Consider the following 27,024-nt stretch of genomic DNA (forward strand, 5'->3'; position numbering starts at 1 on the left):
ACCCATTAATATTTTTTCAGGATACCTACTTTCACATTTCTGTGAAATTTCACATAGCTGTGAATATTATGCAAGAAAATCTTTTTGCATTCATGCAGTGGGCTCATATTGTCTTTTGTCTCTTTAATCATCACATGATCACGCATGATGTGATGATGAGATAATTATTATTTTTTTGGCAGATACGAACAAATATAATTGAGCTTAATTAAGTATGGCTATTGGATGGAATTGCAGCTAGAGTACAAGAGCTTAAAAGCCTGACACAGCTTTCAGCTGTTGATGTAGGTTATTCTCTAATCATAAAGGTGGGGAGGCAGGAGACAAAAAAGCATGTAAAATTACTCTGCATTTTATTCTTTGCAGAGGTATAAATTAGAGGGCTTAAAAGTATTTTCTCCCATCTGTCCTGTACATCTTGGAAAATATAATTTTAGAGTGTTTCATGGCATCTGTGACTTGAATCAGTACTTTCAATAATGTTTGGAAACCATCACATGAGGTCACTTTAAGAGCTACGGAAAAGCAAGGTGACTAACCTTCAGTTTGTTCAATACTGCAGAAACAAAATTGTTATATGAAGTTTTAGATTAATGTCCATTGTGATCTGGGTCCTAATTTATGGAAAAAGTACCTTTTGTTATCATATCAGAATATGGATGTTTTTTCCACAATCAAACCTGTTGTCAGCATTCTGAGTAAGGCATCCAAAGAAATCAGAACTCCGAGGCAGGAACGTTCCTCAGAGAAGATGTTTATTGGACACATCATATCAACACAGCTAGTGAAAACCAATTCTAAAAGTTTTCCGCAGTTACCATGTAATTAAAAGAGCAAAAGTTTCCCTCCCCAGGTATCACAGGTCACATTGTCCAATCAAAGCAGGTGGTGGGCTCCCTCGATCACTTCTGCTCTTCCTCCAACTGCCACCTGTTGGGATAACTTTAGTTCCCACACGAGAGCTCTTTATTTTGTCTACGGGACATTCTAGCTATTTCCCCTTCATCCTCCCCCCATAGTGCGTGGCAACTGTAAACAGTACAAGATGGCTTCAGCCAGGTTTGATTCAGAGTTGACACCTGTGTTTTGAGTGGTGAGCCATGAGATTCCTTCCAAAAAAGAGGAGAGAGCAAAATCTAAAATTGATCTGATCTAATTTTAATTTAATTAACATTAATCTTGTTAATATGATTTTGGTTTCAATTGTGACTTCAATTCTGCCCCATTCAAATTATAATTTAGCAGCACTTTATAAAAAATCTGGAGCCATACCAAGGGTTTCCAGACTCTTCCAAGAATCATTTGAGTTCATTGATACTGCGGATTAAAATTGGATGGAGATTCCTAAAAAGTAATTGAGAACTGTAGTGTGTTTCTGTGTACATCTATAATCACAAGAGCACAAAGTTGAGGATGCAAAGATTTTCTCATTGCCTTGCAATAATAGGATCAATGATTGCTTTGCTGAAATGATTGTGGATAGATTTTATACCATTTGAAAATTTAATTTTCACGTGGTTCTGCAAATGAAAAGGAAATCATTTGCATGAGATGGAAAAAAAAACAAAACCAGGAAGGACAAAGGGAAATTGTTTCCAAACAGAAGCATTTTTTGGGGGGGAGGGAGAGAAATCACTAATTAATGTCATTTAAAACATGCTGTAATTGAAGACTTTGCTTTTTTTTTGGCGATTAAGTCAAGCAAAGTTTTAAATTTGGGTTACAGCCATATTTCTCCAAAAAATAAAGCATAATATTGCAAAAGAGATTGGTTTATTGATTCAGATTCTGATTTGAATTTTATAACATTCTCAATCTGAGCCAAAGAAGGCCCACAAGGATTTGTGTTTCATAAACCAAAGGGGAAATAAAATAATAGATGAGCATTTATCACAATTGTGCCATTTGATCTGTCAAAATATGGGAAATAAGTGGGAAACTTATATGGATATGGAATATGTGCAAAGACACACGCTAAACATTTTGGTACAACTGTCTATCCAAATTATGCCAGTGAAGAGCACTAATGTCATGTTTCCCCCTTTAAATAAAATTAAATACAGATTTTCATCCAAACCAAATCCACACAAGGGAATATCACCAGTGCCATGATGGATGTACCAATGGCGTATATGTAGCTAAAAGGTAGTAAAATCTGGGATGGAGTTGAGGGCGGAATGTAATTTTGCAATATGTTGTACCTCTCCAAACAATGACAATGCAACTAAATAAGCAATGAAATTGGCAGCAAAAGAGCCTCCTCTGAATTTAAGTGGTGCGGATGTAAAAATCCAATTATATCAGCCATGCTTTGACAATTGCCTTGCTGATATTCCCAGAACAGAGTGGGAATCCGCTCAGTATATAACTGCAGAAAGCCTACACATTGGAGATTCATAATTCAATGATAGTTCCCAGCACGAGGCTATGTGACTCCTGCCTTGTATTGTGGACACTTGGAAGCTCATTAGGGAGAACTTCACTGAGAAGAAAGAAGAAAAAGGGGAACTTTCAGCTGCTTAGCAGACATAAGTGCATGTAGGAAAAAAAAACATTTGTTTTTGGTAATATAACTTTGCTAAGGAAATCCTCTTGAGCCCGATGTTGACATTAGAAAAGTTAAATTTCCTACAGGAGCTGACATAATTCAGATAGGCAGTAAATACAGGTACTCCTCAACTTACCACCATTTGTTTAGTGACTGTTTGAAGTTATAACGCCACTGAAAAACTGACTTATAACCGTTTTTCACACTTACGACTGTTGTAGTATCCCCATTGTCACATGATCAAAATTCGGACACTTGGCAACTGGTTCATATTTATGACGGTTGCAGTGTCCCGGGGTCACATAATCAGAGTTTGCGACTGTCTGAAGAGCAAAGTCAATGAAGCCAGATTCACTTAATAACTGCATTACTAACTTAACACTGCCGTGATTCATTTAACAGTTGTGGCAAGAAAGGTCATAGAATGGGGCAAAACTCACTTAACAACTGTGTCACCTAGGAACAGAAATTGTAACACAATGACAGGATTACTTAAGTCTGTCTGCACCACTTAAGCCTGACTACATTAGACTTAATATTTTATATATTACATTAATATACAACTTGTAGTGTGCAATAGCACTTAGACCAGGAGTCGGCAACAGTGGTGGGATTCAAATTTTTTTACTATCAATTCTGTGGGCATGGCTTGGTGGGCGTGGTATGTTTGGTGGGCGTGGCAGGGGAAGGATACTGTAAAATCTCTGTTTCCACCCCACTCCAGGGGAAGGTTACTGCAAAATCCTCATTTCTTCCTGATCATCTGGGACTCGGGAGGCAGAGAATAGTTGGGGGCAGGGCCAGTCAGAGGTGGTATTTAATGGTTCTCCGAACTATTCAAAATTTCCACTACCGGTTCCCAAGAACTGGTCAAAACCTGCTGAATACCACCTCTGGTCAGCAACCTTAAACTCTCAGAGAGCCACAAAGGTCCTAACCGGAAACCCCCCATTCAATTCTGGAGCCAACCAGAAATCCGGTTCTCCCACCATAGAGTCTCTTCCTAGCGTAGCATCCTTTTTCCTCTGCCAACCAGAAGTCCAGTTCCCCCACCATAGAGTCTCCTTCTAGCACAGCATCCTTTTTCCTCTACCTGTCCTAACCGAAAGTCCTATCAGTTGTAGAGCTGATCAGCAACAGAGAGCTGCAGCAGAGGAATGAAAGAGACACATACGGCTCCAGAGCTGGTGGTTGTTGACCCCTGACTTAGACTCATATACCACTTCACAGTGCTTTACAGCCCTCTCTAAGCAGTTTATAGAGTTAGCATATTGTTCCAACAATCTGAGTCCTCATTTTACCAACCTCGGAAGGATGGAAGGCTGAGTCAACTTTGAGCCTGGTGAGGACTGAACTGCGAAACTGCTGGCAGCCAATGGTCAGCAGAAGTAGCCTGCAGTACTGCATTCTAACCACTGAGCCATCAGGGCTCTTGATGAAAATGACATGGACATTTCTGAAATTGGGTGGGTTTCCTCAATGACAATTATTATGTTCAGTGTATGTGGACAAATTCACAAATTCACCTAACATAGAGATTTTGGAAAATTAATCTTTGTATCTATTGAGTTCCATGGGGATAAATTCTAGGCAAATGGCAAAGATATGTTGCCTAATTTTGACTTTAAGAATTGAACAGTTAAACGTGTGAAACAAACTGGAGCTAAAATGAACAGCTTTAAACGATGGAAATATATAGAGGATATAAATATAGATTTTCTATAATTTATGAGAAGAAATAATATTATGCACTACACAATCTTTCAATTGTATTTAAAAACAACTGAGGAGCTACATTTGGAGAAAATATTCTGGGTATAATTGAGGATCCTTTCTTCTGCATAATTATTTTGGGCTCAGAATTAGTGCGCCTATGGCGGGGCAAATTAAAAATTAGAGAGCCTTTGTGTATAATTACACTTTGTAGCAATAACCATTCATTTTTGAAATAGAACATTCTGCAATTAGAGGAATCACAATGAAAATAGCGTACATGTCTGATTTGGGTATTCATTGCAGGAAGAATACTCATCCTGCACTACATTAGTACATCCCTAATTTTTTGATGTGGAGAGTGTATAGAGAGCCACTCTGTGCCTATACTTATTTGAGAATAAATTCCACTTTGAAGAAACTCTTCTTCAAAGAGTTTTATAATCATATAGGTTGGGGTGTCAAACTCGCGTCATCATGGCTGCATCAGATGACGTATCGGGACTTCTTTCCCCTTTGCTAAACCAGGCATGGGCATGGGCAGCATGTAACACATCTGGCCTGCAGGCCATGAGTTTGACATCCCTGGTATAGGTAAATGGATTTTAAAACTACCTGCCTTCAGTACAGGTACCGTACAGGTAATCTTCAATTTACGACCACAATTGAGCCCAAAATTGCTGTTGTTGAGTCATTTATTAAGGGAGTTTTGCCTCATTTTACAACCTTTCTTGCCCTACTTGTTAAGTGAATCACTGCAGTTGATAAGTTAGTAACCCGGTTGTTAAGTGAATGTGGATTTCCCCATTGACATTGCTTGTCAAAAGATTGAAAAGGGTGATCACGTGACACACACACCCCCCCGGGACACTACAACAGTCAGAAGTATGAACCAGTGGCCATGCATCTGAATTTTGATCACATGATCCTTGGGATGCTGGAAAGATCGTAACTGAAAAATGGTCATAAATCAATTTTTTCACTAAATTAGTGAAAAAACGGTCACTAAATGAACTTTTGTAAGCAAGGACTACCTGCAGATATTTTTTTTTCTATCCTTTTTCCCTATTCTAGAGATCAAATAGACATAAAGTGCTCACCAAATAGCTGAGGCAAGTTCAAAGTGCTCTCTGGAAACGTTCTGGATCTATTAGGTGACTGAGCTGAACCATTTTCAAAGGATCTGCTACCCTCGCAGATGTCTAAGACTGCCATGATCTGCAGTATGACAAGGAAGTAATCTGACCACCACAAAGCTTTGGGAACTCCTGAGATGAGATTCAGGAGCTCATAAAAGACCATCACTGGACAATGAATATACCAGGAAAAGCCCTAGACCAGGGTTGTTAAACTGACAGCCCATTGGCCGGATGCATCACACACAGGCCATGCCAACCCCAGCTCCGTGAATGGGAAAAACACTGTGAAACATTAGGTGATGGCAACATGAGGCTGCAAGTTTAACACCCGTGCTCCAGGCAAACAATGCAGCCCACCTGCATATTCAGAATGCTATTAACTAACCATAGTCTTTTATCACTATGAGTCTCATCAACAGTCAGAACTACCTCTCCTCCCTAACCTGGGCATCTTAGCTGCTGGAGGTTATGAAAGCCAGCTGGACAATTTTTCATTTGGGCTGCATCTCCCTTGTTGCCTCAGTAATATACATCACAATTGTGTGTTCATCCACTACTGTCATAAAGGAAGTAGTCCTATTTATAGCAATAGCAATAGCAATAGCACTTAAATTTATATATGTTCCACAGTGCTTTACAGACCACTCTATCTCTATCTCCAACAATCTGGGTCCTCATTTTACCCACCTCGGAAGAATAGAAGGCTGAGTCAACCTTGAGCCTGGTGAGATTTGAACTGCCAAATTGCAGGCCGCCTGTAGTCAGCAGAAGTAGTCTGCAGTACTGCACTCTAATCACTTCGCCACCATGGCTCTTTGACACAGATATGGCATTTACCCACAGCAATTGGAGGCCAAGATGCCCAACAATCTAATCATCTAATTGGTATATGCCAATATACCTATTGGTATAGGTCTTATACCAATTTATCCGGCTTCTTTTCCTGAATAAGGTACCTTATCTAGCACCTTCCCATGACTTTCACTGTGGAGCTGATATCAATTTGGAAATTTGGGTTATTGAATATTATAAATTTAATCTATCAAATATTATATGCAATAATTAGCCAATTCCAAGGATGGGCATCTACTTATTAATGCTGTTGATTAATTCTTTGAGTTCGTGGAAAATACAGATACTAAAGAAAGCTATTCTCTTTCATCATGCTTTTCTTTTCTTTTCTTTTCTGTTCTGTTTTCTTTTCTTTCTTTTCTTTTTGCTAACTTTGGGACCATTAGTATCATAGTAGCTCAAGAAATAATGAGAAAATTAAAGAAATATAGTATAAACAGAGAAAAGTATATTTGTTGAATGTATTTGCCAGTTACATAACTCCTATATCTAACATACCTCAAGGAAATTTGAACATAAAGAGATTCTAAACTTTGCAGAAATTGCAGGATTAACAGTTTTTTTTTAAAGAAATGGCATTATATTATTCTATACACCTCAAGATATTCAAACATTATTTTTTTAAAAAAAAATCAATAGCATTTCTCATGCATAAAAATGTTTTGACATTTAGGTATAGATTAGAATTAATATTTATAAACTCTGTCAAGCTAATTATGACTCCATTTTAAAAACAATTAAAACAATTAAACAGAATATGATTAGATGGTGTAATGCAATTTATATATTCTGTAGAAAATCACAACTACTAAAATGTCTGCTCTATTATATCTGCTACTTTTTATTCAAACACTTCTTTTCAATATTTCTGATAAACATTTAAAAAATCAGCAATGTAAGTTGGTTATTTTGGGCAAAACAGCCTTGGATAAAAATAGGTTGCCTAGAGTTACACTGCAGTTAAGCAACTTGGAAGATTTCAGATCTGAAATGACCTATTGCTTTTCTGTAATGCATTTTTTTTTCTGATCTGGGAACAGTAATGATATTTTGCAAAATAATATAGGTCAGAAACATCTATGCATTCCTTGAGGCAAATGATAAGCAATGTCCCCTGCACCAAGATGTGGATGGATGGATAGTGGATGGATACCTACTTACAACATTCATTTAACAATGGTTCACATTTACAATAGCCTGGGAAAAGGTTACTTATACATATTAATTCCCACAATCGAAGAATGAATAGGAAAACTGATGGAGCTTGCAGAGATGAAAAATTAACTGTATTAATCAATAAAAAGAATACATCTAGTTTTGTTACTATTGGGAAACTGCTTCTAGACTTTGTGCTCCAGACAAAAGAAAATGAAAATTTGATTTTGCTGATTAGATCAGTCTGTTGTTAGAGAAATGGATAGTGTACTAAGGATATAAAAGTAAAAGTAAAAAAGTTGAGATTATACCTTATTTTTTTTTCTATTGCACTGAAAAAAGTTGGAAGTTAATGCTTTTTTCTTCTTTTTTCCTCTACCACACTTTTTCCCCCCCTTTCTTATTTCCTTATTATCTTTATCAGTGGTGGGATTCAAGTAATTTAACAACCGGTTCTCTGCCCTAATGATTTTTTCCAACAACCAGTTTGCCAAACTGCTCAGAAAGTTAACAACCGCTTCTCCCGAAGTGGTGCAAACCAGCTGAATCCCACCAGTGATCTTTATTCTCATTTTTATTTTTATATTATGAATTTAATACAAAAAAAATTATGGTAAAAGAGAAAAAAGTTATTTATGACTGATATTTGCACTTACAACCATTGTATCGCACCCACAGTTACGAGATCACAATTCGGGCACTTGGCAGCCAACTCACGTTTACAATTGGCTTACAAGGGTCGTAAGGTCATGGGTTTGCAATGTGCAACTTTTTTGCTGATTTCCTGCAAAAAAATGCCCACTGAGGAAGTCTCATCTGGCTTAATGACTGAATGACTGCATGATTCACTTAACGGGCCCTGTCAAAATTGTCGTAAAATTGGGTTCAACTTAACTTGTGACTGCAATGACTGAAGCTAGAAATTTTGGTCCCAGTTGTGGTAACAAGTCAAAGATTACCTGGAAAGAGAAAAAGAGAAAGAGATCCCTTTTCTAGGACTCTGTTATCTAACCCTTTTCCATTTCAATAATGAAATGTGAATAATTTAACTTGCTGAGCTGCAGGTGACTGTCTGTAGCTTGAATATTTGTTTGTTTATAATAAATAATAATCAGTAACTCCATCCAGAGTTACCCCGTGGTAAGATAGGTAGTCAATAAATTGAATAAATTAATATTTCCAGACTCAGCAAATGATTCCTTTCTCCGGTAAAAAATTATGCTACACATCCAGAAAGAAATGATTTAGCACGTATGACTTCCAGCACTTTTCATCTACCAGCAGGAAAAAAAATAATAATAACCTGGAAATGCATTTTAAAAACTAATCAATTTGACACCATTTCGTATCAGATGCTAAGGCAATCTGTATAATCTGGTATGATTAAAGGTAGATGAAAATGTTACTATAGGTTCAAATATTTTTAATTCAATGTACTGGTCAATTTAATGTACTGTATTTTCAGCCACACTTTTTAAAAAATGCCATTTTTTGTTGCTTCCATCATGTTTGATCTTTACTTTTGTATCTATTTTCAAATGTTGACTATACAGATTTATTTGTCTATTTATTTATTTGAGCAGCAGGATGCAATATTAGAAAATAAATACAATACAATAAATTATAATAAATTATAAGTACTATATGGCTTTTGTTGTACTCTTCCAGTGAAAATCCATGTTGAACCATGGATTTTAACAGATAAATTAAACAGATAAATTAACAGAGATATTAACAGAGAAGTCAGAAGTGACATATTGATACTTTGCTTCTAAATTGGCCAATTGGGTTTGATTTGATTATCTGCACTAAGCCATGCTTAAGCATGGTAGAATTTCTAACATCCATTAGATCTAAAAACACGTTTGTTTATCTTATCCCATCTGTTGTAGTCTTGGCAAGTTGTAGATCAATTCTGAGTGTGATTTTGACAATATTCCTGAGAAAGACAACATCTTATTGTTCTGACCCAGACTTTGCAAGCAATGAGAAACCACTTACTCATGAGTAAAACAACTCCCCTTTAAAAAAAAAAAAAAACAAGGCAGGAATATTCAGTCTTTATTGTTGGATAGACAAAACCAAAAATAATTAGTCACAAATGAAAGTCTTTTCCCCTTATGAAACTTCTTTTCCCTGAGAGCAGGTTTATTGCCTTCCGTTGCTCTCCTCTCCTCTCCTCTCCTCTCCTCTCCTCTCCTCTCCTCTCCTCTCCTCTCCTCACATACAGGCATCCGGGATGGGCCCCATCTGTTCCTCCCCCTCACTCAGCTCAGCCCCAAAGACAGCTGCCTCTCCACTTGGGGGCGGACAGAAGGGTCTGGCTCTGCATCTGCCTCTGCTTCCTCATCAGAGCCTTCCAAAGAGTCCGAAGCCGGCCCAGGCTCTCCCCCCCTCTCCTCCTCATCTGACTCTGCTGCTAGCTCTGCTGGCAGCCGACAGGCCACAACATTTATCATCATCGCAGCAACTTCTCCTACAAAGGAGAAGTTTAAAAATCAGCATAAACTTTACTCAATAAATTCAGCGAACTGATGGTACAGCACTGTATAATTTAGGAGTTAAGCTCTGATATGATAAGGGGAAGTCATAGTGTAATGATAGACTACATAATTTACATGCAGAAGGACTGAGATTCAGCCCCTGTGTTTGCCAGACAAAGAACAACTTGGGCAACAGATGACAAGGACGATACTGAGTGCTGGTAGAAGACTCAGATGACACGCCCTTTTCCCAATTAGTTATGTGATTGATTGATTTCTGTCCAGTACTGCCTCTGAGAAGCAGGCACAAGTATTCATTTTCAGCCATGGAACAAAAAAACGGGTTACATAAGCCGAGTCTCCCTCCACCACCTTTTCGAGTGCCAATCATATTTTAATTCAAATGTTATGACAGCTATCATGGCAGTCTGAAAAAAGGAGAGAATTGGGTGCACTTTAATTCCTAACTTGATCAAGATAATTGCTCCTTATAAAAGAGTATAATATTCACTAATGCCATTCCTACTAAAAATTACAGCAAATTGGAAATTTAATGTCTAACAATCCTAATCTATAAAGACATTGCTAATATGCTGCTGTGGATTAGAAGTGGTTTTCCCCCCAGCTAGTGCTTGCATTGATATCTCAAATCAAGCCCAGATTGTGAAAAAAGATATGTCTATCTAAAGATCACAACTTAGGCCAGACAGATGAGATCATTGGTGATTGGGAAGCCTTAAGAAGAGTAAACAGTGTTGGATGGGGGTGGGTGAGGTGTGTTGAATGTGTGAAGATAATTGGAAAATTATGAGAAGACAGAGCCATTTCCAGGCCCAAGGCTAGAAAGCAAGAGAATGTGAGTTCACATCAGTGGTGGGTTCCTCCCGGTTTGGCCCGGTTCCGCCTGCAAAAATACATGAGTAGATCAGTGCCTGCAAAAATACATGAGTAGATCAGTGCCTGCAAAAATAAATGGGTAGATCAGTGCCTGTAAAAATACATGAGTAGATCAGTGCCTGCAAAAATACATGAGTGGATCAGTGCCTGCAAAAACAAATGGGTAGACCAGTGCCTGCAAAAATAAATGGGTAGATCGGTACAGCTCTGCAAGCAGTTAAAAGCTTGGTAGACCAGTACCTCTGCTAAATCCTAAATAATTGTCACATGACCATCAAGCCATGCCCACAAAATAAGCCACGCCCATATAAACAATAGTAAAAAATTTTAGAACCCACTCCTGGTTCATGTCCTGCGTTAGCCATGAAAGCCAGCTGGGTGACTTAGGGCCAGTCATTCTCTCTCAGCCCAACCCCCCTCAGAGGGTTGTTGTGGAGAAAATAAGAGACATCACTATAAATATGGAGACATCTATGGTAATGTTGAGGGAAGTAGAAAAAAAGAAATCAATGGGTAAGACAGATGGATGGAATAACCATTTACCATAACCAGAACATAAGATATAACTCTTAGAACACTCTTGGAAAAGCTGTGAATTTTTAAGTTACGAATTACTTACTAAAGGCAAGTAAAAATGATGGACCTTTATCCATGCCGGCCTCGTCACTAATTTGATTGTATCTATTAGATTTATACAATTAACTAATATAAATCGGTTTCTAATTGATTAAATCTGGATGATGAGGAGAAAGAGATCTCAGTGAAGTCAAACAATCTGGAGCTTTAGGCATTCCAAACAATTACATTTTACAAATATACAAATACAAATACAAATCGCTCCAAACTCGATTGCAGAAAATACGACTTTAGCAACAGAGTGGAATGCACTACCTGACTCTGTGATTACTTCCCCAAACCCCCCAAACTTTAACCTTAGACTGTCTACTGTTGACCTTACCCCATTCCTAAGAGGTCTGTAAAGGGAGTGCATAAGCGCACCAAAGTGCCTACTGTCACTGTCCTACTGTCCCCTTTATTCGTATCCATTTCATGCATTCATAATCATGTTTATACTTATATCTGTTATCTTATATATGCTTGACAAAAATAAATAAATAAATAAATAAATAAATAAAATAAAGTATGGAGAAAACATGCTCAGTTGCTGCCAGATATTGGAATATACATGTTTGCTTCATAAAGTGATCTATTCAGTTCAATGTTTTTGTTTTGTTTTGTTTTTTGTTTTACAATGAAAAATGTAGGTACAGAGGAATAACATAGACTGGGTCTAAATTGGATGGGATTTCAAAGAAAAATGTAACTGTTAGTTATGCCTTCAAAATAACATGTTTTCCTAAGGGTCACCATTTCTGATAGGATAATACATAAACTCCAGTCAGTCTTCCAACTGACATGATCCAGATTATAGTACATGAGAAGAGCATGGATAATGAAATTTAGGTTATATTTTACTTTATTTTTTTCTTTTTTTATAACAACAGGTACTGTTAGGAAACTATATGGTGAATCAACTTATTTTCAAAAGCAACAGAAGGCACCAGTACCGCTGCTAAATCCTAAATAATTGTCACATGACCATCAAGCCATGCCCACAAAATAAGCCACGCCCATATAAACAGTAGTAAAAAAATGAAGCAAGAAACAATGGATGGAAATTAATTAAGGAGAGACGCAACCTGGAATTAAGGAAAAACTTCCTAATAGTGAGGACAATTAACCAGTGGAACGGCTTGCCTTCAAAACTTGTAGGTGCTACATCACTGGAGGCTTTTAAGAAAAGATTGGGCACTACCTATCTGAAATGGTATAGTCTCCTGCTTGACTAGAAGACCTCCAAGGTCCCTTCCACTTCTATTCTGATTGATTGATTGATTGAATTGGATAAGAAGGAAGATTTAAAAGATACAAGATATATACCTGATCAGATAAAGATTAATTTCAAATAAATATCTGTCAAGTTTGTTTGTTCAGAGAAGTTCCTCAGAACATTTATTCCATTCTGTGCCTGCTTGAAAAGAAAATTTATAAAAAATATTGATATAAGTATCATGTGTTATGACTATACTCAACATAACATTTTTATTCTTGGAATGTCAATCCCTAGTAACTGATGTTCTGGTATTATAGAAGATCATTTGAGCCTGTAATTCAACAAGTAAACAACTTCTGTTCATTTGAGAAACATTTTATCATATGATTCCTGGATAGTAATTAAAGGGAAGCTATGTATATCTTCCTGTTAATATATTACAATCTCAGTAATATCTCTAAAATGTATCAACATTTCATTTTTTATCACCTCTCAGGATGATATTTCAAGTTATATGTGAAAAGTATGCTTATTTTCATTTCATTTATTTCATTTATTCGAATTTCTATACCGCCCTTCTCCTTTCGGACTCAGGGCGGTGAACAGCCAGATAAAAAACATCTATACAAACATCACAGTTAAAAATAAAGTTAAAATAATTTATAAATTTGGCCCATAATTTAAAACTTGTCAATTAAAATAAATATTAAAATTTTAAAACTAACCCTAAAATCAGGACAGACCGGCTAGCTGAAAAAAATGAGTTTTTAGGGCCCGACGAAAAATCCGGAGGTCAGAGATCACTTGTATCTCTGGGGGTAGATTGTTCCATAGGGTAGGTGCCACCACAGAGAAGGCTCTCCTCCTGGGGGTCGTCAGCCGGCATTGTCTGGCCGACGGCACCCTGAGGAGGCCCTCTCTGTGGGAGCGAACCGGCCGGTGGGAGGCTATTGGTGGCAGAAGGCGGTCCCGTAAGTACCCTGGCCCTAAGCCATGGAGCGCTTTAAAGGTGATCACCAACACCTTGAAGCGCACCCGGAAGTCCACCGGAAGCCAATGCAGCTCGCGCAGGAGAGGAGTCACATGGGAGCGCCCCGTCGCTCCCATAATCCCCCGCGCAGCCGCATTCTGCACCAGTTGGAGCCTCCGGGTGCACCCCAAGGGGAGCCCCATGTAGAGAGCATTACAATAGTCCAGACGAGAAGTGACGAGTGCTTGAGTGACCGTGCGTAGGGAGTCCTGGTCCAGAAAGGGGCGCAACTGGCGTATCAGGCAAACCTGACAAAAAGCCCCCCTGGCCACGGCTGTCATATGCCCTTCTAAGGACAGCCGCGCATCCAGGAGGACACCCAATTTGCGGGCCCTCTCCGTGGGAGCCAATAATTCGCCCCCAATAACCAGCGATGGTGTCAGCTGGCTATACCGGGACACCGGCAGCCACAGCCACTCGGTCTTGGAAGGGTTGAGTCGAAGCCTGTTTCTCCCCATCCAGACCCGCACGGCCTCCAGGCACTGGGACATCACTTCCAAGGCATCATTGGGATGGTCTGGGGTGGAAATGTACAGCTGAGTATCATCAGCGTACTGATGGAACTCCACCCCAAAACCACGGATGATCTCACCCAGCGGCTTCACATAAATGTTGAACAGGAGGGGCGAGAGGACCGACCCTTGCAGCACCCCACAAACAAGGCGCCTTGGGGTCGACCGCTGCCCCCCTGTCAACACAGATTGCGACCGGTCGGAGAGATAGGAGGAGAACCACCGCAGAACAGTGCCCCCCACTCCCAGTCCCTCCAGCCGGCGCAACATGATACCATGGTCGATGGTATCAAAAGCCGCTGAGAGGTCTAATAGGACCAGGATAGAGGAATAACCCCTATCCCGGGCCCTCCAGAGAACATCCACCAATGCGACCAATGCCGTTTCCGTGCTGTACCCAGGTCTGAAGCCGGACTGGAGCAGATTTTATTTCTATATGAGATCCAAAGCTGACTGATAATCCCGTTAAACCCTAGATCAGGGGTGTCAAACTCACGGCCCATGAGCCAGATGCATCACCCACTGGCCATGCCCACTCCCATTTTAGCAAAGGGGGAAAAAGTTGTGATATGTCACGTGACGACAATGTGACAACACAAGTTTGACACCCCTGCCCTAGATTGAGTCAAAGGATTCAAGATACTTTCTGCAAAAGAATTTTACCGTGATTAAAAGGGTAAATCATTAAATCCATAGGGAGTGACATTAACTTTAATTATATACAGTGAACTGAAATTGAAATAAATACAATTTCATTTTTGTTTTGGACATGCTGACTGGTTGCTGCTTGGCCTGCACAATAAGCCCAACTATGGCCCTCAGCCTGAAAGAGACACATAGGTATTATTGTGCTAGTTCTGACATGCTAAGACCTCAACATTTAGATCAGCTCAATGATGGCAACCCAGGAGCTTTATTTGTTGCAAATCTCTTGCTTTACTCTTAATTAGCAGTAATGGGCATTTCTCAGTATGCGATGTTGTGTCTCTGCTTCATGAGTTGCACTTGTTGCCAGTTTACATCTAGGTGTGATTCATGGTGCTGGTTGTTATCTATAAAGGCCTGTGCAGAAAAATGGTCTCTGTGGATAGTGGCACCAAAAAAAAAAAGGATGTGGAGAATTCCAGCCTTGGATTGTTAGATACTTCCTCATTCTACACACATGTCCTTAGAAAGCTAAATGAGAAAAAATACAAGTTTTTAACCAGGACATTCACTAGGACAGGGTATCAAACTCATGTCATCAGATTGTCGTCACGTGATGTATCGCAACTTTCCCCCCCTTCGCTAAACCAGGGGTGGGTGTGGCCAGCGTGTGACGCCTCCGGGCTGCGGGCTGCGCGTTTGGCACCCCCGCACTAACTAGGATGATCAATGAGGTCAAAACCCAGGTGATCAAAGTCCTGCCTCTTTTTCATGTATATCACAGGCATCTTGCCTACATAAAAATGGACAAGGTATCAATCAATTGGCTGCGCTCAACCAGTTTGATGATTACAAATTTGGCCCTGATTGGAGCAGTTTATGAATTTAGCAAAACAGAAAGTATTGGTACTAACCATTAATATCAGCTGAAATAGAGAAGGTACCTACTCTATTATAGGCCCTGACCCTCTTTTTTTTAACTTTTGCAAGCATTAGCCAATCAGGTTAAAGAATGGATACTTTTCCAGCAGCGGAGATATTCTTTCCAACTTTTAAGCTAGGTCCACCGTGCCAAAATTTAAATCTTTTGCCTTTTGTGGTATTCCTGTCAGATGTAGCCATCTGTCCCTGGCTGAATATTTGCCAATCTGGCCATTTAAGTTACCTCTTGTCATATTTTCTTTTCTCAGAGGAATTGGGCTTCAACTGATCATATAGATAGCTTGGCAGTTCCAGGGAGTGGGGGCTAGGGAGCAGGATATCAGGGCAAGATGAAATAGTTGAGATAAAGCTATTCAGAGAATCCTGCACTAAATTTTGTGCAAGACACATTTTCATTTTGATGGAGGCATAAATTTATTCCTATAACCTTCCTGTGGGAAAGTCAACTTACAAGCTTGTGTAGCTGCAATATCTCTGATATAACGAAAATTGACTGCTGCTGAGACCAAGACTTTTAGGCTTCATTGCTCATACATGTAACAAGATGGAAAATCAACATTCTCAGATAACTTACTGGGTTTATTTTTATTTTTTTACAAAACTGGGCCAGGCATCTTTTTTGCTCAGACTCATGTTGATTACATTCAAAACCAAATATGTTAACTGTTTACAATTGCAACACTACTAGCACAAATTTATACTATTCACCGGACTTTCAATATCTATAGAGGAAACATAAATATTTAAATACAGCATTCTTCTTCTTCGCTTTAGTTATATGGAGGGAAGAGAATCTGTGTACAGTATGCATGTACATATATTTGCCAATTATTTGTTACCTGGAGCAAAGATGTAATTAAAGTTAAAATATGCTTTGATAGGAACACATTTTTTGTGAACATTACATTTTGAGACTTTTAATGCAAAGAACCAACTGCAATATAAAGGATTAATTCAGGGAATGGTTCCATGGAACTGCAATATTTTTTTCCTAATGCTTCCCTATCTCTGTTCATTTCTGATCATAGTCTAAAATCATCCTGTTACAAAATCCGGATTTTATTCCAGTGATAATAAATTCAGTCTGGTATAATGAAATTATTTTTGAAATTGGAACATACAAAGAATTTTCCATTAGATCTTTCTTTTTAGAAAATGGTGGAGTGCACTGTTGAGAGATTTGGAAAAGCAGGTTAAAGACAGATCGTCAGGGAGAAAATCCATCTAGGTGGTCAGTAGGAACTGAAAATGACTTGATGGCACATAATTGGTAATTGAAATCAGGCCTCACAAGTATAATCAGGAAATGGAGAATGGTATTGCACTGAGTCAGATTACATCTAACTCAATACTAATGATCCATGCAATGAGGACTAAATTTTTAGAAAAGATTTTTCCCTTCCTTTCCTGGGACCTTCCACATCAACACTTTTGGCTTTATGAAATGGCACAATCAGCCTTTTCCAATATACACTAGTGGGGCCTACAAATTTCAGAATGCGTAATTAGCATGGCCAGGGACTACCACTGAAGAAGGCTGATTGACAGCATGGGGAATAATGAATCAATCAGAATAGAGCTGGAAGGGACCTTGGAGATCTCCTAGTCCAACCCCCTGCTCAAGCAGGAAACCCTATACAATTTGAGATAAGTGGCTGTCCGGTCTCTTCTTAAAAAAACCTCCAGTGATGAAGCACCCACAACTTCTGAAGCCAAGCTGTTACACTGGTTAATTGTTCTCACTGTTAGGAAGTTTATCCTTAATTCCAGGTTGCTTCTCTCCTTAATTGGTTTCCATCCATTGTCCTGACATCTAGTACTTTAGAAAATAAATTGACCCCTTCTTTTTTATGGCAACCCCTCAAATACTGGAATACTGCTATCATGTCACCCCTAGTCCTTCTTTTCTCTAGACTAGCCATACCCAGTTCCTGCAACTGTTTTTCATATGTTTTAGTCTCCAGGCCTTTAATCATCCTAGTTGCACTTCTCTGCACTTTTTCCAAAGTCTCAATATCTTTTTTTGTAACGCGGTGAGCAAAACTGGATGCAATACAGCGATACTGTGTGATTATTTGGTGAAGTTTTCAGCAAAGATCTTCAGAGGCCAAGTATGATTATGTAATTATCAATAACGGGCAGGCCTCAGTGTGCCCATGTAACATCTCTGCTTCATGAGCTGCACTGGTTGCCCGTTTGCTTCTAGGTGTGATTCAAGATGCTGGTTGCTATTTATCAAAGCCTATATGACATGGGCCTGGTCACTTGAGGGACTATCTATCTCCCATAGCATCTGTGCAGACAATCAATCCTGCAGTGTTGGTATGTTTCAGGTTCATTCAGTGAAACAATGTCATGTTCAAGACCCTGTAGCAACACACCTGCCTTCTAGAATGAGGTTTATTGCCCTTTCTATTTAGAATATTGTTTCTATGGCAGTATTGCAGTTCTTAGGGCTGTTTCATTTCCCTGGATTCACAGAGTCAGGAATCAAGTAGATACATCAAAACCTTGTTACAATCCCCAATCTCTTTTTTCCTCATCTGTAAAACTACTTTGAATGTGGCTGGTCAGGAGATGCATCCCGGTGTAGAAATTGAGCACAGCTAGTCCTCAACCGGTACTGTTTATTTATCAATGGTAAAAAGTTACAAAAGTGTCCTCAATTAAACATTATTTATGATCTATTCTTAAAGTTGGGACCATTATATCACCTCTGTGGTTATGTGATTGCAATTTGGGTGCTCGGCAATCAGCTCACATTTACAACCAGTTGCAGCATCCTGAGGTCCCATTATTGTGATTTGCAACTTTTTCAGCTTGTTTCCGACAAAGCAGTGTCAATTGGGAAGCCGGATTCGCTTAACAACCATCTGATTTGTTTAACAACCATATGATTTGCAAAGTGACCATGGTAAAAATGTGAATAAAATAGGGCCTGAAATGATGACTCATTTAATATCCACTGAGGAATCAAAATTCCGGGCCCAATTGTGGTTGTAAGTCAAAGACTACCTGTAGAAGATGATGATAACCATGTCCAACTGTTATGTGTGAAATGGAATGTCTCTTAGACATGCACAACACTGCATATTTTCTCCTTCTTCTTTGCCCAGGTCTATAAAATGGGAATCCCCCAATGCCTCTAGTACAGGGGTGTCAAACTGGATTTCTTTGAGGGCTGGATCAGCATTGTAGTTCTCTGTGGGCCGGCTGGGTGGGGTGGACGGACACCTCCTGAAGTACTCTGCCGGCCAAAATGCGATGAAGGGGGCTGAGCACAGCCCCCTGCACCCTATTTTGGTCAGCAGAGTGCTGCAGGAGGCCATCTAGGCAGAAAACAGGGCACAGGGAGGGCCTGCACCCCATTTTCACTAGCAGAGGCACCGGGGGCTGGTCCATTGCTATTTCCAGGCTGGCCTCGCAGGCCAGATTTAAGCACTTGAGTTTGACACCCCTGTTCTAGTAAAAGGATTATTGGAAGTAATACTATTTTTGCTATTAGAAGATGTTCTATGGTAAGAAAAAGGATGGGAGTCCTTGTAGGAAAACAAAGCCAAGCTTTGAATAGAAGGCAATGATAGTTGGTCCTGCAAACATTTAATTGACTTCAGTTACCAGAAGCTGTAAAATCAATTTCATCATGTAGATGAAAATATATTAATACACAATCCAACCTTCCTTATTAGTACAAATGCCAATTAATATAATAGAGTCTCTCCCCACCACTACATCCAAATCATCCAGGTTGTAATTACCTGGCCTTTGACTTTGTTGGGTGAAGGAAAGAATGTTTCTTTTTTAAAAAAAAAAACAGATTTTTTTTTCAATTTAAACAATGGATTCAATCTCTCAAGGTCTTCATGTTTTCCCCTAAAATTATTTTATGATCGCTTCTCCCCACCCCCCTGGCATCATAACTCTCTTTGATCATGCTACCAAAGGGTAATGGCAAATCACTGAACAACAGTAGGGTTGTTTCTTGCCAGTTTTAGCAAGCAAATAATCCATATAAATAGTGGGGTTTTTCCATATGGCAGCCTTAAGCTGTTTGAGTCCTCTACACACACGAGCTGGGAATGAAGCCAAATTAAGAAATCCATTTCTGAATGTCAATGCCTTCCTCTATTTGTTAAAATTTAGGCTTAGTATTCTGTCTGGAGTCTGGACCAAATTTTCATAACCCTATTTGATGTATTCTCTGGCTTCTCTACTTCCAACCCACCCATCTCCTTGCCAGTAAAGCAAATACCGATAACTTTCTTTTGCAGGGATGGGTCTTTGAGCACCCATAGTTTTCAACAATAGGACCTTGATCAGACTTGCCACAAACTTAAGCCTCTAATTAGAAAACAATCCTTGGCTCCATTTGCTGAGAAAGGTATACTTTTTATTAAAGATCAAATGTATTGCAATAATGCATAACCAGAACCGAGATTTACACATCAAATCCATATGTTATACTTTCTCCTTCTTTCCCCTCCTTAATTGTCTTTCATGTTCCACCCCAAGGTAACCAATTAAAATTTTGCAAGCTGTTTTCCTAATAGTCAGTTCAAGCGTCCTCTGGTATGCTGCTCCCTCCTTCTTCTAGCTGGTTGACCTTGAAGCAGCTTCTTGAGAAGGCACAGCACCTACTTTCAGTTTCCAAAACATTCCTCCCCTTGTCCCCCTTCTCCATAGTTCATGGTAGACTATCATCGTGTATCAGAGAAACACAAACAAGCATGAGGTGGCAGCTGAGAAACCTGTCATGCTACAAATATGGAAGATACAAATCCAAAGATAACATTGTTGGTCACGGCTCAAGAAGGGCTGTGTAGAAAACAGTGGGCAAAGATAAATGGTTAACATATAAAGACTTGCTAGCACAGAAAAATAAGGCACTTAACATGAAATCAAGAGAACAATTGACTGGAAAGGGATTTAGTTTTCAATAGTTTTCATGTGCACAATTAATAAAAACACTTAATATAGATACAGAAGGGCCAGGAGTAGAATGTAATAGAATTTGAAAATGAATTTTCTTTTTCTGGCATTCCTAGTATAATGATTTTTAAAAACTCAAGCCATGGTTTTCTCTATAACCCTCTCTGGAAGCAAAAGGTAGACTACAAAGAAATACGATAAGAAAAGTATTGATGCTTTTAAACTTTGGTATTGGAGAATTTGTGAGAATACCAAGGAGAGCCGAGAAAACAAACAAATGGGTCATCATATAAATCAACCTAGAGTTCTCATTCAAGGTAACACATGAACAGGCTCAATTTATCCTACTTTGGACATATTATGCAAAGACCTAGGTCTCTGGAAAAGTCCCTGATGCTGGGAAAGATGGAAGGAAAGAAAATAAAAGGATGACAAGCAGCAAGTAAGATGAACTCAGTTACAGTGGTGATAAATTCACTGTTGGAAGATATGAAGGACCTGGTTAAGGTGGGATCATCATGCAGAAACCTATATCGGATCACTAAGAGTCAAGGTAAGGATCTACCAATGGCTATGTAAACTCAATCTCATTTAAAAGCAAGTTATACAGATAGCTATGCTTGTACTCTGTAGAACATGGACAAAAGTGGGTAATTACTATCCTGTCCTCTGTCATCTGGACAGAGATCTTCTATTATTATTCCCAGTTCACAATCATTATCATGTTTTATACTACAATCATAAGCCAATTTATGCTTATGCACCCAATAGACATCCTTATACGAAACCAATGCTTTAATATTTATATATTAATGTGTTGAGGTCTGAAAAAACAATAATCAATCCTAATTACTTCCTAATTCCATTTTAGGAGTTTTAGGGTACAGATTTATAATTATCAAGTTTCTTCTCCATGTATATAGATTACCAAGTTAGAATAAATAAAGAGAACAAAACGAGAACATATTTGCATGGAAAATGAGCAAATATAGCATACTCATGAAAGAACAGTAATGAAATAATTAAATTGACTTAATTCTGCCCAACTCTTAAATAGTTAAAATAATTAAATCATCATCATCATCCTCCAAGTGAATGCTACTCGGCTCAGAATGGAGGCTTTTTAAAAAAGAAACCAGTCTAAATTTAACTGTCCCATGGCTAATATTATAAGGCTAATCAAAGTTTTACACACATACCTAATTAGATATACCAAATATAACAGTTCGTAGTCTCCAAGCATTCATCCAAGACAGCACATCCAATGTGATGCAAACTTCTCTTTTAAAATATAATTAATATGGTATTAATGGGTTGGGGGGGATTGTACACAGTTGCTTTGAGCACAAACAGATGTATTCATTTCACAATACAGACTGAAAGTGCCATTCTTAAAATAGGTTTGTGATTTGTGTTGGCAGAACTCTTGGCAGCTCAATCAGATCATCTCTGAATCTGATTTTATGAAGTTGACAACAATATTCTTGTCGGTTTCAGGAGAAAACGATCCCTAGCGAGTTATTTTTATATTCTACATTTGTTCAGATTTGTTTTTAATGAGGTCACCTATGTTTGTAATTATTTTCCCATTGAAAATCTAAATTTGTTCAACTCATGCCTTTCAACAGTATAATAAAAACAACGGTTCTATCAAACGTTTCCCAGGAAACCATTTTCAACACGTTTGCCAAGAAGATTCGTGATAACTGAGCCAATTCCCAGTTGAGCACAGCAAAATTTTCCATGAATATGGCTTTGGTTTAGGAGTTTCTGTTCTCTGTGAAGGTGCTTCATTTATTCAACAAACAATGAAACATCAATTGAAATGTGGATTTTTTTCCTGAACAGTGATGGATTTTGGCAACTATTGAAAGCAAATTTTTAACTGTTTTCTAAACATCAAAGGAAATAAATTCAAACATCAAGTGTCATATAAAGAGAATGACTGTTTCTCCATTGTCTTAGCTTCTCCATCTCCCCATTCCTATGTCATTTGGCATCTGTTCCTGTGGATAAAGTCTACATTCAAGACTACGTAACGGAATGGATTAGTTTTTAGTATTTAAAATGCAAATAACTATTTTCATCATGCTTTTGCAGAGAACTAAAATATTTGCATAGGTATGTGGTCTGAAAGCTGCTTTGAACACTGTCTAAATAAAAAAAATAGAAAATGTTTAAAACAAAGGTGTGTTATAAATTTTGAGGTTCCTGGAAATATTAGAAAGGAACCAAACTTAACTTTCTACTAACGTTGTAGAAAGTTTGCAAAGGAACTTGGGGATCAGCTGTCAATCAATTATTTAGTTTATTGTTCCAGTTTTTGTAGGCATTTATTTTTTGTTCTAACTCATAAAATGGCTCACAACAGTGCATAAGACAATATTCTAACATAAAACAATCCCTTGCTGAGACAATATTGAACTGGGCAGAACAATGAACTGAGCATCCAACAGATTCCTTAATTCATCTGACCACATATACAAAGCCGGAAGCTTGAAGTATCTGGCGCCTCTCCCTTCCATGAATATAAATTGATCTCACTATTTCTATCTAGTGCATGTACATCCAAATAAAAATAACCATGCTGGGTCATGCTACAGCATCAGATGCTTAAAACAACAATCAGAAGCAAGTTGGCTTTGATAGCAATAATAGCTCATAGCTATTATAACCAGAACTTGCCAGAAACAGCAGGTTGAAGTTTCCTGAAATTTTTCAAAGGTGTAATGCCCTTTTGTGTGATACTGTGTGCTTTACTCATGAAAAGAGTCTGGTATTTTAAGAATAAATAGTATTATCCAAAAGTCAATTTCTATGCTTTGGTTTACCTACACACACAAAAAGTTTACATAAAAAGATTAGAAGGCCAGATCCTGAAGATGAAACTCAAATATTTTGGCCACCTAATGAGAAGGAAGGACTCACTGGAGAAGAGCCTAATGATGGGAAAAATTGAGGGCAAAAGAAGAACGGGACGACAGAGAATGAGGTGGTTGGATGGAGTCACTGAAGCAGTCAGCGTGAGCTTAAATTGATTCCAGAGGATGGTAGAGAACAGGAAGGCCTGGAGGAACGTTATTCACGGGGTTGCAATGGGTCAGATACGACTTCACAACTAACAACAAAATACTTGTCCCAGGATAATGTTGCAGGATCCAGTCTAGGTCAGTCACCAGGACCAGAATTTTTGTCTTCGGAGTTTTTGGATTCGTGCTGGAGCCCATCTTCAGGGAACTTCTCTCTAGCCTTCTAGCTTCTCTCTGAGATTAAACATTTGCAAAAATAATAAGAAGTTGAAATACTGATGCACAATAGCTACATGAAGTGCTACCGTCTAGTCTGTTTTCTATCTACTGTTGTGAAGCATGGTGACTCGAATGGTTGGAACACTGGGCAGGAGGTGAGCAAGCCAGCATTCAAGTCCTGAGAACTGCCATGGGTGGGGTTGAGCCCTTGTCCTTCACTCCAGTTCCTGTCAGGGACATGAAAGAAGACCCCAACTGGGCATCCCCAGGCCAATGGTGATGTCACCAGCTAATCCTTTCAACCCGGAAGCACCTCAGTGCTTCTAACTCAACTGCAGATCTACTGTTGGTAGCCCTTATTTCTTTTTAATTCACGTTTTCTGCATGAACTTTGTTAGTTTTAAAAATTCATGGCACACACATGATAACTGCTCATCATAACAACATGACATTTAATTTAATTCAAGCAATGCTATTTGATACTATTTGCCAATTTCTTTTTCTTGCAGAAGTTTAAGTGATTATTTCAGTCAATCAAGTTCTCAGTTTCTCTTCAGTGGCTGTCAGTTGCATTACTGTGACAGAATCAATACAAGTGAAACAAATAGTATTAAATGGCGCCGTCATAATTCAATCACATTCCTTCTTAACCTAAATATAGTTTTAAGTAACAAGAAGAAATTCTTGTGGTATTGATAAGAGTTATTGATTGTATCATTCTCCATAGAATTTTAAAACAAATATCTAGTACTCTTAAAATGAACCACCTCCCAATAGCACAGCTCACTGGGGAAATCTGGGAGTCGAAGTCCACACATCTTAAAGTTCCCAAGTTTGAAAAATACTTCTATAGTAGACCTCTATTCTGTAGTAGAAATGGATGGATGAAGCCATGGCAATTTGTCATTTCAAGGAACATAACAGGTTATACCCCCTGTGATGTGCTAGATGTAAAAATTAGCAAGGGTGAACTTTCTCTGACACCAGAAAATATGGAAAATGTTGACCCAAGCTGTAACTCCGTTACTATTATGAGGAAAATAAGAGTTAGGTGGTAGATTACATTAGAGCATATTCTTGCAACTGTACGAGGAAAAAAAGATATAAAAAGCATTGAGGAATTGTTCTACAAAATTCTGAAATGGTTCCATTCATTTCAAATCACTTTAAGAATAAACCTACCATTTCAAGAAATAAAGCATGATCCAAAAATATAGACTTTGGTTCTCCATTAATCCAGCATGTAAAGAATAAAAAAGTTATATAGCTTTTTTGCTTTGTGAATTTTCACAAAAATCAATAAGGAATTTTTCTAATACCTTTCCTCATTCTGATTTGCTTGGTGTCTATAGCTTTTTCATTTCAAGACAGAGCATGTGAAAATTTAAAGGAATAACTAACATCCTTGGGTATTACCTGTGCACATTCCAGATATAAATTTTACATGAAGTTGTGTAACTAGACAGTTGTAAGGAATAATGCCTCTTCAACATTTAGCGGAAGTAACTTTTGATAGTTATAACATAAATATGAGAAATAAACTCACTCAAGTTTGCATAACAGCTTAAAAACTACTTACTAATAGACCTTCTCAGCTAGATGTTGTAGCTCAGAACATGCTGATGCTGACAATTATTTGAGGCTATGGAATACATTTCAGACGTCTTTCTAGATATAATTTCAACTCACTTCTAAAGTTTCAAGTATCTGTGGGAAGACAGGTGTATAAAAAGGCAAGCTAGCAGTTTCTATCACTCTGTCTAAGCCCCTCCCTTTTGTATATGTATCATAATCTAATGCACATACAAAGGGGTGGGGCTTAGAGTGCATAATTGCCATCTTTACCTTTTTAATCCTGATGACAACACCACTGGAATACATTATGATTAAAGCAAGACATGGTGATCCATCTGTGATCTGATTACAAAGATGAATATAATTTTAGGACTGATCTATTGCTCTCTAAATAAGATCCCCCTCTATCTCCTTTTCTCAGAGCCCTCCATATGAATGTTTTGTTTGAAAAGTGACTAGGACAGTGATGGCTAACCTTTTTGCCATCGTGTGCCAGGAGAGGGGGGTGGGGGAGGCTTGCGCGTGCAGTGCCCATGCGCATGCGCGCGCAACCCCCCCCCCCGCTCCTGGCACATGATGGCCTGGTAGGCCCATTTTTCTTTCTTACCTGGTTCCAGATCCTTTCTATTTATCTGGGAAGGGCGAAAACAGCCTTTCTCACTCTCTCGGAGGCCCTCCAAAGGCCTGAAACGGCCCATTTCCCAACTCCCGATGGGACAGGAAGTGACATTTTTTGCTGCCCCCAGCTTCCAGAGCCTCTCTAAGAGTCTCTAGGAGCCTCTCTAGGAGTCTCTGGAGGCTGGGGACAGCAAAAAAACTTCCTGTTTTTTGTTATCCCCAGCTGTCACTTCCTGTTCCTCTGGGAGTTGGGAAATGGGGCCTTTCAGGCCTCCGAGGGAGTGGGAAAGGCTATTTTCACCCTTCCCAGATAAATAGAGAAGTTCTGGAGCCAGGTAAGAAAGAAAAACGGGCCTTCCCCACCCCCTCAGGCCCTCCAGAGGCAGGAAACAGCCTGTTTCCCTACTTCTGGTGGGCCCAGAAGGCCCGAAAATCAGGTGGCCGGCATGCACATGTGCCCCAAAGCTGAGCTGGCATGCCCACTAATATGGCTCCGCATGCCACCTGTGGCACGCATGCCATAGGTTCGCCATCACGGGACTAGGAAGACCTTTTAACTGCAATAATATTCCTAGGCTACATTAACAGAGGGATAGAATCAAGATCATGTGAAGTTGGTACCATTTTATAATGCCTTGGCAAGACCACACTTGGAATACTTCACCCTGTTTTGATAACCACAATATAAAAAACGATGTTGAGACTCTGGAAAGAGTGCAGAGAAGAGCAACAAAGATGATAAGGAGGCTGGAAGGTAAAACATATGAAAAATGCCTGCAGGATTGGATATGTACAGCCTAGCAAAAAGAAGGAGTGAGGTAACATGATAACCATGTTCCAATATTTGAGGGGCTACCACAAAGAAGAGGGAGGGGGTCAATCTGTTTTACAAAACACTAGAAGA

At 38.9% G+C, this 27,024-nt stretch overlaps 1 long non-coding RNA gene across 1 annotated transcript; it reads right to left on the bottom strand.

The window, feature by feature from the left end:
- Positions 1-738: 738 nt before the first annotated feature.
- LOC117672357 (uncharacterized) lies at positions 739-5,873 on the bottom strand. Its single transcript, XR_004593191.2, has 3 exons — positions 5,786-5,873; positions 5,362-5,479; positions 739-930 (listed from the first exon to the last, which is right to left on the bottom strand). It is a non-coding gene; the product is annotated as an uncharacterized LOC117672357 (long non-coding RNA).
- Positions 5,874-27,024: the final 21,151 nt, after the last annotated feature.

The sequence above is a fragment of the Pantherophis guttatus genome, chromosome 3 (genome assembly GCF_059756535.1).
Source record: "Pantherophis guttatus breed Tessera chromosome 3, ASM5975653v1, whole genome shotgun sequence".
NCBI classification, from domain to species: domain Eukaryota; kingdom Metazoa; phylum Chordata; class Lepidosauria; order Squamata; family Colubridae; genus Pantherophis; species Pantherophis guttatus.